The sequence below is a fragment of the Vulpes vulpes genome, chromosome 13 (assembly GCF_048418805.1).
Source record: "Vulpes vulpes isolate BD-2025 chromosome 13, VulVul3, whole genome shotgun sequence".
In the NCBI taxonomy this organism is placed as follows: Eukaryota; Metazoa; Chordata; class Mammalia; order Carnivora; family Canidae; genus Vulpes; species Vulpes vulpes.
Window position 1 is genome coordinate 67,524,824 of NC_132792.1, and position 12,228 is coordinate 67,537,051.

General features: G+C 42.0%; 1 protein-coding gene across 1 annotated transcript in view; it reads right to left on the bottom strand.

Moving 5' to 3' along the window:
- Window positions 1-12,228, bottom strand: part of CLVS1 (clavesin 1) — a 173,972-nt gene that overhangs the window by 3,059 nt on the left and 158,685 nt on the right. The window lies entirely within an intron of this gene.

Consider the following 12,228-nt stretch of genomic DNA (forward strand, 5'->3'; position numbering starts at 1 on the left):
GCATCTGGGGGGCTCAATGGTTGAGCATCTGCCCTTGGCTCAGGTTGTGATCCAGGTTCGAGGATTTGAGACCTGCATCAGGCTTGATCCAGGATCCAGGGTCCAGGGGTCGAGACTTGCATTAGGCTCCCTGTAGGGAGCCTGCTTGTCCCCCTGCCTATGTCTCGGCCTCTCATGGATAAATAAATAAAAATCTTAAAAAATAAAAAAATAGGGGATCCCTGGGTGGCTCAGAGGTTTAGCGCCTGCCTTTGGCCCAGGGCGTGATCCTGGAGACCCTGGATCGAGTCCCATGTCGGGCTCCCTGCATGGGGCCTGCTTCTTCTGCCTGTGTCTCTGTTTCTCTCTCTCTCTCTCTCTCTCTCTCTCTCTCTCTCTCTCTCTCCCCCTCTGTGTCTCCCATGAATAAATAAATGAAATCTTTTTTAAAAATAAATAAAAAATAAAAAGAAGAAGAAGAAGAAGACTGAGTTGCCCAAACCCTCCTCATTCCAAGTGTCCCCTGACTGGCTCCTTTGAGCCCCTTGAGTATACCACCTGATAAAAGTGTCTCTGTGTGCCTGAGACTTTGGGCTATATAGGTTATGCCAACAATGTGATTTATTGCAAACGCCTTTTTTTGTATGTCAAGGTCACACTATATCAGGGCAGGGCAGGTGGGGGCCAGTGGGGAAGGAGGAGCTGAAGACTGCATGACTGTGTGACTGGCTCCTCTCCACCAACAGAAATCCTGGACACCAAAGCATGGGTGAGTTTCCCTGATTGGCCACACCTGGTGTGTGTTGCCATACACTGCTGAGAGAATGAAGCTCTGTCAGGACAACTGGCAGCATGCGACTGGTCCAGTGTGCCTGGGCTCCACCCACTTTTCTCCTTTGCTGATTTTAATCTGTATTATTTTCCATAACAAGCCATTACTGAGTATAACAGCTTTTCTGAGACCTGTGAGTCCTTCCGGCAAATTACTAAACCTGGGGGTGGCTGAAAGGACTCCCGAAACAATACATAATAACACATACTTGTTTTGTATGCACCTGGTATTGATATAAGTTCTTTACATGTATTACCTTACTTCATTTCCACAACCCTAAGGAGTGGTGCTATTATGATCTCCATTTTACAGAAGGGGAAAAATCTAAAGAGAAAAAAGTAGCATAGGAAAGGCAACACAAATAGAGGGCAGATTTATGGCCATCACACCACTTTGGCCGTACCTGAGGCTGCAGAATTGTTTAGCTGAAATACCTAATGTTCCTTCCACCTCACTGCAAAAATAACTTTCTGCATGAGATTCTTATCTCCATTCAGGATATGTATGTACCATAGAATGCTTAAAGAAATCAAGAAGCAAATTAGTACGGTTGTCTCAAAAGATTCAATTTCTACTATAAAGATCAATCCAGGGGCGCCTGGATGGCTCAGTCGGTTAAGCGTCTGCCTTTAGCTAAGGTCATGATCCCAGAATCCTGGGATCAAATGAATAAATAAAATCTTAAAAAAAAAAAAATCAATCCAAACAGTCCAACTTTAGTATCAAGCTTAACCTTTGAAAGTGAAATGTAGGGGGGCCTGGATGGCTCAGTTGGTTAAGCATCCAACTCCTGATTTCGGCACAGATCATGATCTTGGGGTCATGAAACTGAACCTCACTCTGTGCTCAGCCCAGAGTCTGCTTAAGAATATCTCTCCCCGGGATCCCTGGGTGGCGCAGTGGTTTGGCGCCTGCCTTTGGCCCAGGGCGCGATCCTGGAGACCCAGGATCGAATCCCACATCAGGCTCCCGGTGCATGGAGCCTGCTTCTCCCTCTGCCTATGTCTCTGCCTCTCTCTCTCTCTCTTTCTCTCTGTGACTATCATAAATAAATAAAAATTTAAAAAAAAATAATTAGCATCATAAGAAATGTAACCATAAAATACTGTACAGAATATTGTAAGTTTAAAAAAAAAAAAAGATTATCTCTCCCCCCTTGCTCCTCCCTCCCCTCCTGTGCTTTCTCTCTCTAATAAATAAATAACATCTTTAAAAGTAAATAAAGTGAAACATTCATTTGCTCCTGGGACAGGGCAGAGGAAGCCCCCAGCTCCTAGTCTAGCTCAACTATTTTACACTTTTCCTATGCATTTCCTTCTGCTTTAGTTAAGGGCTTGGTGTGTGCGTGTAGAGAGGGGTGAGGTAGAGCAATAGATTTACACAAGGAACAGAAAAGCTGAAAACCCAGAAGCCGTCAAAATAAGCATGAAGGAAACCAGAGGGGCACACCTACCTGCCTGCAGTGGCCACGTCCCTCTGGCACCCCCTACAGCTGCCTGCCTAACTGCTTTGTCCTCAGGCCCTGGTGAGAGTGGAAGGTATCTATGGCTGTTCCACTTTGGAGACTTTGAAACTGCACTTCTCTTCCTTCAAGCCAGCTGGCTCTGTTTTACAGCATGGCAAGGGAATCACAGTCACAGAGTTACAAGCCACCTTAGTGACCTATTGAGATTGAACTTGTAGGAAAAAATTCAGTAAGGGCCACGCAGCCTCTTCTTGAAACTTACTCCTCCATGTCCCTAGAGGGGCAACTCTACTGGAAGGTTCTTGCTTACACTGAACTCAAACCTGTCTTTTTGCAACTTCTATATATGATTTCTGGTTCTGTCTGCTGCAGCTACCAGTGTCCACGTAATCCAGCTGGTCCACGTAACCACTCTTTTAAGTGTTGATCTAGTGCCCTTGTCACCAGCCAGAACCCAAGACCTGACCTTTGCTGCCCACCTGCTTGTACTCACCAGCTTTTGCCTCCCATTTTTCCTCAAGCTCCTCTTTCCAGCTTGCCTATAACTCAGGCAAATGAAACCTGAAACCACCTCTCAGGTGATGGCGACTGCCCTGACAAGACCTCCAGCCCACCCAGACCTCCCAGACCAGCTGGAGCTAAACCCCCTTCTTGTGTCTTAACAGAAGGACCGCAGAGTGACCTCTAGAACTACTGACATTTACTTCATTATAATACTAAAATCTCTGCCCGAGGAGGAGCGCAAGCTTCATTTAAGGAACATGCGAAATACGGATAGGCATGTTCCCTTAAGGCCATATGCAACCTTATGTGTACCGCTACATATGGTGACAAGGATCCCCATTTTAAATATTCATCCCCACCCTCACTAAAAGGAACCTATCCACCCTTGCTTGGGAAGTCACGACTTTGGAAGTTACTCCCTGTGATCTCCTTATTTGTTGCAGGAATTCCCTTTGTGGGACAACTCACCTGTGTGGCTTCTGTGACTCACCGAGGAGCCAATTCACATTGGTTCCCTTACATCCTCAGCCCTCTCCCTGCCACCACCCAGGCAAACCAAGATTCCTCTTGTGCCAAGATTTCTAAAATTGCCACTGGGGCACTTTCCTGCATCTCCTCATCAACCAGTTGCTCACAAGGTGTCACCTCAAAATAGAGTGAAGTATTGCTTCCTTTATTCCCCCTCTTTCCATGCTTCTGTTGAAGCAGAAATGATGTGCCTAGAATTGCTATTAGCCTTTCTGGCACTCACACAACATAGCTGAGGAAAATTTAGCTATATTTGCATATGCTGCTGGTAAACCATTTCACTTCCATCTCGAAGGTGCGTGGTTGACTCTTCAATTTCTTCTTTTTTAAATTTGGCTGATGCCTCCACCCTCTCTCTGCTTTCTTGAATCTTGAAAACTGTTAGCCATCCAAATTGTTGTCTGTGATTTTAATGAGTGTTGGATTTGTTTCCAAACTTTCCCTGCCCCGATTTGGGGAGCCACTATGGGGGAGAAAATTAAAAAATCGTCAAATATTGAATTTTCAAACAAAAATCATTTATACTCACTTATAGTAAGAACTGTTTGAGAATGTCTCCTGACATATGCCAGGGACTGTGAGCAAACGTTCAGGAACCTTACTTCTCTTGTGGAAATATTGCTTCAGTTACCTTCAGTTGCCTAACATCAGACACACAGATGTGGGATTACTGTGATAAGCACCCAGAGGAGAGGGGTTTGGAGGGGAGGCGTTAGCTCTAGCAGGACAGGTAGGGAAGAGAAAGCTATTTGCTCACACAGCGACATCATTCACAGTCCCTGTTCAGGTGACCCTTCCTTCCTTCCCCTTGGGGTCAAATTTAGATCGATGTGATTTCTTTCAATACCTGTACTGACAGCAGGCACACAGAATGCAGGCTCTTATCTCAGCCAATACACTGTGTGTCTTGGGTGAGCGACGGGTAACAATTGAACAATTCGGAGGAGCCGAGCATGAGGGACCAAATGAAACATTTTCTTTCTTATCTGTATTTCCCCTGATGGAGAAGATGACCGGAGCCTTTTCACCTGCAGCATGACATAATTCCATTTCCCTGGTCGCACAATGGCCATTTGATGTAAGGAACACAGTACGTTGTGAAAGAGTTGAAATTCAGAAAACAGAAAGCAAATGTTGCTTTAAAAAAAAAAAAAAAAAACTGGTATAAATAAAAGAAGCCAAGAGAAACACCCTTCTTAAATGGCTCCCTCCGGATATTTAGCAGTCAAAGTACTCTTGGATTAGACTGATCAAGGGCTCACTGATAAAAATGTCTCCACCACTTGTAAACAGAGGGCTCTGAGATGGTGCACTTAGTGCATTAACCACAGAGAAGCCATTCGCCTTGCAACTTCCTCGTCCAAGTCACTCTTGGTGGTAATCTGTCCATTCAGTGGCTTTGCCTTCTCCCAAGAAGCTTAACGCTTCCACTGAAATAAACATTTTAGGCTTCATATCTGGGGTCCTCTCTGCAACACTGAAAGCCAGCCTGACCCCAAGGGCAGACAGGGGAGTGATCTGAGCTATTTCAGCCCTGGTTATCTCAGTGGTGTAGCAGACTATCCCAACAAGGCCTTCCTTCTAGCCTTGATAGCCACAGTTCGTTTTCCTGCCATTACGTCCATTCTCTCCCTCCCTCTCCTTTCCTCTTCCTTTCTATTCTCCTCCACATCTCCAACGTTTGGAACTTTCCCCGCTCCATATCATCAAAGATCTCTAGCCATGGTTGAAATTTACTGATTCCGAAGGCAATTACATCCCAGAAAGAACAAGATGAAGATGGGAAACATTCACCATGAGTTAGTCCATTCTGCAAAGACTCATAATTGGACTGAGACTTCTGCCCTCGATCAAAGGTTTATCTCTAGAACTTTGTTTAGCTACTTTATCTCAACAGCCGCCACCACATAGTCTTCTTACTAATGAACTGCCACTGCCTAGCTTCCGCTCTGCGGACCCCACATAAGGGCACAGGAACTCCGCCCTTCAGCTGTAGGCATTCATCAAGAGTCACAGGGGGTTACAGATGTAAAGAGCCCTAGAAGCAATAAAGTCAAACCGTCATTTAACTGGGGTCCTAACCATTTGTTGTGCAGGGACCAACTTCATCACTTCACCAGGAAGGACTCCACAGTCCTGGTTTTATTTCTTAAAGTCAAGGATAGGCTTGGTTTTATGGAATAGCACAGAACTGCCTAATATCCTAGTGAGCCTATATAAGGACTTCTAAACAGAAAGACTATTTTTAAAAAATGTATCTCTGAAGAACTCTTTTTTTAATTTTAAAGATGTTATGTATTTATTCATGAGAGAGAGAGAGAGGCAGAGACATAGGCAGAGGGACAAGCTCCTACAGGGAGCCTGATTCAGGACTCGATCCCAGGACCCTGGGATCACACCCTTAGCCAAAAGCAGACGCTCAACCACTGTGCCACCCAGGCGTCCCAAAAGAATTCTTCTAGGTAATTCTATTAAGCCTAATTTTCTCCCTGCTATTTCAAGTATCAAGGAAATTTCCCTTGGGGAGCTCCAGCCTGGGCCTGAAAGGTGGCTCCACCACTAGCTTTGTGATGTTGGGCACATTCCACCTCCTCATGTATAAATGGAGATATGATATCATGTGAGGTGGGAGTAAAGAGGATTAGATGAGTTGAGACATGTAAAGTGTTCAGCTAAATGTGTTCATCTATTTTTAGCTTTTATTATTCTACCCCTTTTGCAGATAAGAAAATTAAGGTCTGGGAATATTGAGTTCTTTTATAAATTGAGCCACAAAAGCATGAATTCAATTCAACGTTCCCATAGTGTCCCTGTGAAATTTATGAGAGAATTGTGTGTACTCATGAATCATATAACCTAATAGTCAATGATAACTAGGATTTCAAAGTCGATAAAGACTAGCATTTTAAAATTTCAAAATAAGCAATGAAACTATTCCTCATGACTGTTCACCTTATGGTCTTACCCTATAGTTTTAGAAGTAACACAGAAACTTCCATCTGATTAGCAATTATTTATGTAGCTTTAGGTGCAACATACTTACAGTTGTTTTCAACTGTGTAACGCGAAGCTTCTTTCTATGATAATGCCTTCAGTAATGTCCTTGATAAGAAGTTTAACGAATATTTGTAAGACATGTGTTCCGTTCAGCTAACAAACTTTCCATAATCAAAATCATTCTTGCACCAACATGATCATGCTCTCTGGGAACAATTAATATTTACTGAACCAAATAAGTCATGAATCATAAATCAATAAATCATGTTTTTTTTAATAAATAAGCCTAAATATTTCTCACATAAAGCAGCAAAGCTTTACCTCATCCAAGTGAAGAAATAACAAATAAACCTTCCTCGATGTCGACAAAACAATTCGCCACATTTACTGAACTGGAAATATATAGAAACTAACCCAAGAAAAAATATTCTATTACTTTCGAAGTGAACTATTTTTAGAGAGAGATAAACATTCAGCTTAGCCCTTGCGTATATGCACCATAACTCAAATTTAAATGTATAATGTATTTCTATTTAACTGTGATGGGCTTGGGCACTGCTGACTTATAACTAGTGAAAAAAGCGCCAAGAAAAGCCACATGTACCTTCAGAAAGGATGCAAGCAATTGCTTTTGTGAAATTAGACTTGCGAGTAAATAGAACTAGAGCAATATGGTCCAACACACAGCCCTGACCACACGTGGCTACTGAGGACTTAAGATTGGGCCAGTCTGAGTTGAGGTGGGCAGTAAAGGTAAATGTATACACTGGGTCTTTTTTTTTTTTTTTAAAGATTTATTTATTTATTTATGATAGACATAGAGAGAGAGAGAGAGAGAGAGAGAGGCAGAGACACAGGCGGAGGGAGAGGCAGGCTCCATGCCGGGAGCCCGACACGGGACTCGATCCAGGGGACTCCAGGATTGCACCCTGGGCCAAAGGCAGGCACTAAACCACTGAGCCACCCAGGGATCCCTACACTGGGTCTTGAAGAGAGTATAAAAGAAGATTGTAAAGTGTCTCATTAATGCCTTTTAAAATTACACATTGAAATCATAATTTTTTAATACATTGGGTTACATAAAATATCATTAATCTCACCTATTTATTTTTGCAGTGTCTTCAAGACAACTCAAAGAGCTTTACATATGTGACTCACATCATATTTTTGCTGGGCAGTATTGGTCTAGAGCCTCATTTATTCCCTCATGCTTATGGCTGCATATGCAGTAACATACAAATCCTCATTTAAAAATGCAGAGCCATCTTTAAAGGGCCTCGGCAACATTAGTATCTGTCATTGCCAATACCCACTGTTCCAAGCTCATTCCATGTATTAAGTCATTTAACCTTCCCGTTGACACGTGTGAAGTCCCATGAGACATGAGAGCTGTTTTCAGGGTATCAGTGTTGCTTGAATCCTAACTAGAGTGAAACTTTGTTAGTTTAGACTCCATTACTTTGCTGTCATTTAGATGAAGGTTAACATATACCTTGATTTTGTCTCTAAATGAATAAATAATATTTTTAAAAGCTTTAGAAAGAAATTTTAACTACCTAAAGAAAAAGAAATAAATTATTTCTGCACATACAGCAAAATTAATATTAACTTTATGTAATGACTGCAGATGTTTTTTGCTGTTTATTATAAGAGCCCGAGGAGAAGTGAGCTGATGGAAGAGCAGTAGGCTAGGGATTAGGTGCTTTTTCTCATCAGTGTGTCACTCACTTGCGGTGGGCTCTGTGGAGTACCTCACGGAGCTTCTCTGGCCCCTCATTCTTTACCTGTAAAATGATAATCTTGGATGAAGTGATATATTTAGCCCCAAGATTCTATGAGCTACACCAGACTGGAGTCCACCATTTGTTCTTAAAAATCATTAAATCTTGAAAATCAGTTTTCATATTTCCCTAGTTTAGACTTGAAGCTAATTAGCTCAAATAGTCTAAGTACCACCCTACCTTTGTTTTCACCTCCTTCCAGAAAAGCATAAAAATACTAAAAATGACAAGAATTGGCAGGACTTGGAATGCCTTTCCTGCAGTTAGTATGTGTCGAGCATATTTAGATATTAGGAGTCAAAATGATTTACCTTCTGTAAGTTTCTTTTTTTTCCTTCTATAAGTTTCTGAATGTTGAATTCAAAGTTGCAGGCACTATTTAATAACTATTGCCCTGTGTCATTGTTAACATGTTTTTAGTTTATTTAAAATATGTTAATGCTACACATGATGTGTGCTCAGATAGTAGATTCCTGCTGCAGAGGGTAGCTGCCACCTAATCTGTAGCCACTAAGGGTGTTCCCCTACGCACGGAAGTCCCCCTCGGCACTCAGTAAATCTTGTTTGCCACATCTGAAATCTGTCAAAATGCTTTGAAAGAGATTTCAACACACATTTTATTTGAATACTTTTAGAATTATCACCTACAGGAGAGTCTCCCATCTCCACAGCTGGTTATAATTATTGTCACCACCACCACCACCATCATCATCAATAACAACCATAAACCATTTATTGAACACTTACTGCATGCCAGATTCTGCACTAAGTGGTATTTAGCCTGCATCAGCCTTGTTTAAACTTCGAGATAATCTTCCAAGGTGGGTATTGTTAATTCCATTTTGTACACCGAGAAACTGTGCCTCGGAGAAGTTAATTAATGTTCCTAGTTAGTTGTGGAACTAGAATCTGAACCCAAATATAGGTCTACAATCTACATTCTTAAACACTATCCTACACTGTATAAAAAATATTAAAAACTGGGATGCCTGGGTGTCTTAGCAGTTAAGTATTTGCCTTTGGCTCAGGGAGTGATCCTGGAGTCCAGGATCGAGTCCCACATCGGGCTCCCTGCTTGGAGCCTGCCTCTCCCTCTGCCTATGTCTCTGCCTCTCTCTCTCTCTCTCTGTGTGTGTCTCATGAATAAATAAATAAAAATCTTTAAAGGAAATAAATAAATAAATAATTTTTAAAAATACCAAAAACTTAGTAAGAAACCAAAGGACATTATATATATATCAGAAACTGGTAATATTCAAAGTTCTCAGAGAAGAATCTCTCCTATTACTATTGATGGATCTGAAAGTTAACACTATAATCATCTATGATTTATAAAAACCTTGATTTTAGGCAAGTGAATGAAAATAGGAAAGTAGCAGAACTTCATTTGGGAAAAAAATATTGTAAGGATTATAGCTAATGTGATTTTAGCTTTATCTATTGTAACCATTACCTAATAATATTTCAAAATTCTTTCTTCTAAATGTACAGCATTCATGCAAATAGCTGGGGAGGCCTAAACAGAAGCGCAGTTGGGTCAATAGAGAAAGTCAAGTAGAGGGGGACAGGGAGGAGCTTGGGTGTGGCTGAGGAAAGAGCTCAGCCGCCAGAAGATGAGCCAGTCCAGGTCCCTGGACACAGGAGGAAGGGACAAGAGAAGAGAGCCCGGGGAGGCCGTGGTAGAAAGTGGCAGCTGCATTCTACAAAGGTGTTCATCACTCTTTAGGAAGCTCTGCATTCCTATCACTAGTAACTCCCAATTTCTCAGCTGTAAAATGAGGAGAGGACATTATCATCCACAGGGCTCTGAGAGATGAAAGGTATAATGAAGTACTTGGAGTGCTTTTGAGGAGAAATGGCTTAAACTGGAGTTGTTTACCATCTTACTCATACTTCCCTGACTCTCGTCTTCTGAGCTTGGCTGATGGCAGGGATAGCCCTTGTCTGCCCCCCGAAGAAAGCCAAAGATGACAGACTTAGAAAACAGAGATGCAGCAGATTATTTATGTGACAGAGGAATTTTAACTTTACTGAGCAATTTACTAAAGAATCCCTATTAAGCAGAGTCACCTTAGGACACCTGAAACAGGAGAATATTCAAGGTCATAACTAGTGTTGTGTCCGAATCCTTCATGGGACCCAGTGTCAGGGTGAGGTCTATAGACGTCTTAGGATCCAATCAATATCTGAACCGGTTGGCTCTCCTACAATCATTCCATATTCTTCTGTGTGTGTGTGTGTGTGTAGGTTTACCAAATTCTGAGGAATGGAACGCACTGCTGTAGGTACTTCGATGTGAATTCAGGTGTTCTGAGATGGTCACAGGAGCATTAAAATAATACATTTTTTGCATGCCAATTATTTCTGGAGAGGTTTTTTTCTATTCCAATCATAACTTAAAATAGCATCACTGCAAATGGCTGCAGGTGCTTGCACCACCTGCTTTGAATGCAGTCATCTTTCATCAGAATTAGATCGGTACAAAGAGCTGCCAGTCAGTTTCAGAGCATCCCTAATTGTTCCTAATTATTCTCCTCCCTCTGAAATTGGTGGTGCACACCCTCAGAGGAGCCCCTTTGGTAGAACTAGCATATAATGTCCGGAAGCAGGTAGAAAAATACCAAAAGCTGTCAAGAACTAAGACAACGAGGATGACTCATTCTGTTCTGAGTTTGAAGAGGAGGGCTAGAGTTCTCGATAAAAACTACCTTTCATAAGTCTATTTTTTGACGGAAATGACAGTATGTTAATGGGTCTTTTTTGATATTACTCTAGGAGCCTGCATATCAAGTTTCTTCCTGAATGTCTACATCTTCCCCCACTTAAAATGGGGATTGAGGCCAGTGTGACGGAGGAACTTGCTTTTCTTTTTTTTTTTTTTAAGATTTTATTTATTTATTTGAGAGAAAGAGAGAGATCACAGAAGGAGAGAAAGAAGGAGAAGCAGACTTGCTGCTGAGCAGGGAGGCAGACACAGGACTCCGTTCTAGGACCCTAAGCTCATGACCTGAGCCGAAGGAAAATGCTTAACTGACTGAGCCACCCTGGTGCCCCTGGGCTAAGTCATTTAACCTCTATGTACTTTAGCCACATTATCTATAACATGGGAATAATCACCCCTTGTTATCTATTTTAAATCTATTTTTTAAAGATAACTACTTAAAAAAACACATCTATACATTTTTAAATTCTCAACACCCGAAAGGCTCAGTTTTCAAGAAGGCTCAGGACAAGTCCAGGAGCATGTGTATCCAATACTCTGGTATGTGGGAAAATAGTATAGTCTGGGGCCCTGCCTCTTTTAAGTGCCTTTAGTGTGGTGGTGGTGCCCGGATGGGCAGCATGGGCACCACCTGGGAGCTGGTCACAAATGCAGATTTGCAGGCTCAGCCCAGACCTATGGAATCAGAAGCTGTATTTTAAAAGAGCCTGGTGCTTTGCATGCATGTTAAAATTTGCAAAACATTGGTCCAAAGCTAACACTGCAGAAACCTGCTTTCATTTTACAGCAGAGCTGTAAAGATTCATCAGGTATGGCTCATTCAAACCAAATTCCTGATTCTGTTCTCTAGTTCACTCAGTATCTTAAAGAGTTAAATAAGTTTATGAAATGTCTTACTTATTACTAGAGAATCACACTCAGTTTAGGAGTATCTGTCTTCATATCTGAAAAATTATTTGGGTGGGAGGCAGGAAAACATTTCAGAAATTCAGGCTTGGGGAACTGAGGCCATCCTGATTTAACTTCACATTTTGTCAGTGTCTATGTCATACAATAAATTCTTTCACAAGGTTTGAACATGTGCTATATGCTGACTGAGGAAGGGAAAAAAATCTCTGGCTTTAAGGTACTCACATGAAAGAGAGGGAAAGTTAATATAAAAACACCTGTCTGTCACCTCTGCAGCTGTTCATACATTCGAGAGGACATGCCCCAACTCAGGGGTCGACTTCCCAAGCTGGGCATTGGTCTAAGCGCTGCGACACAGGACTGACCCAGTCAGATGACCCTTGATTGCAGAGGTGGTGGGGGCTGACCAGGCAATGAAACATAAGCAAATGGGAAGTTTGGGAAAAGACAAGTGCTGGGAAGCAAATGAATCAAGTGGTGTGATGAAGAGGGACCAGGCGAAGGGACATGC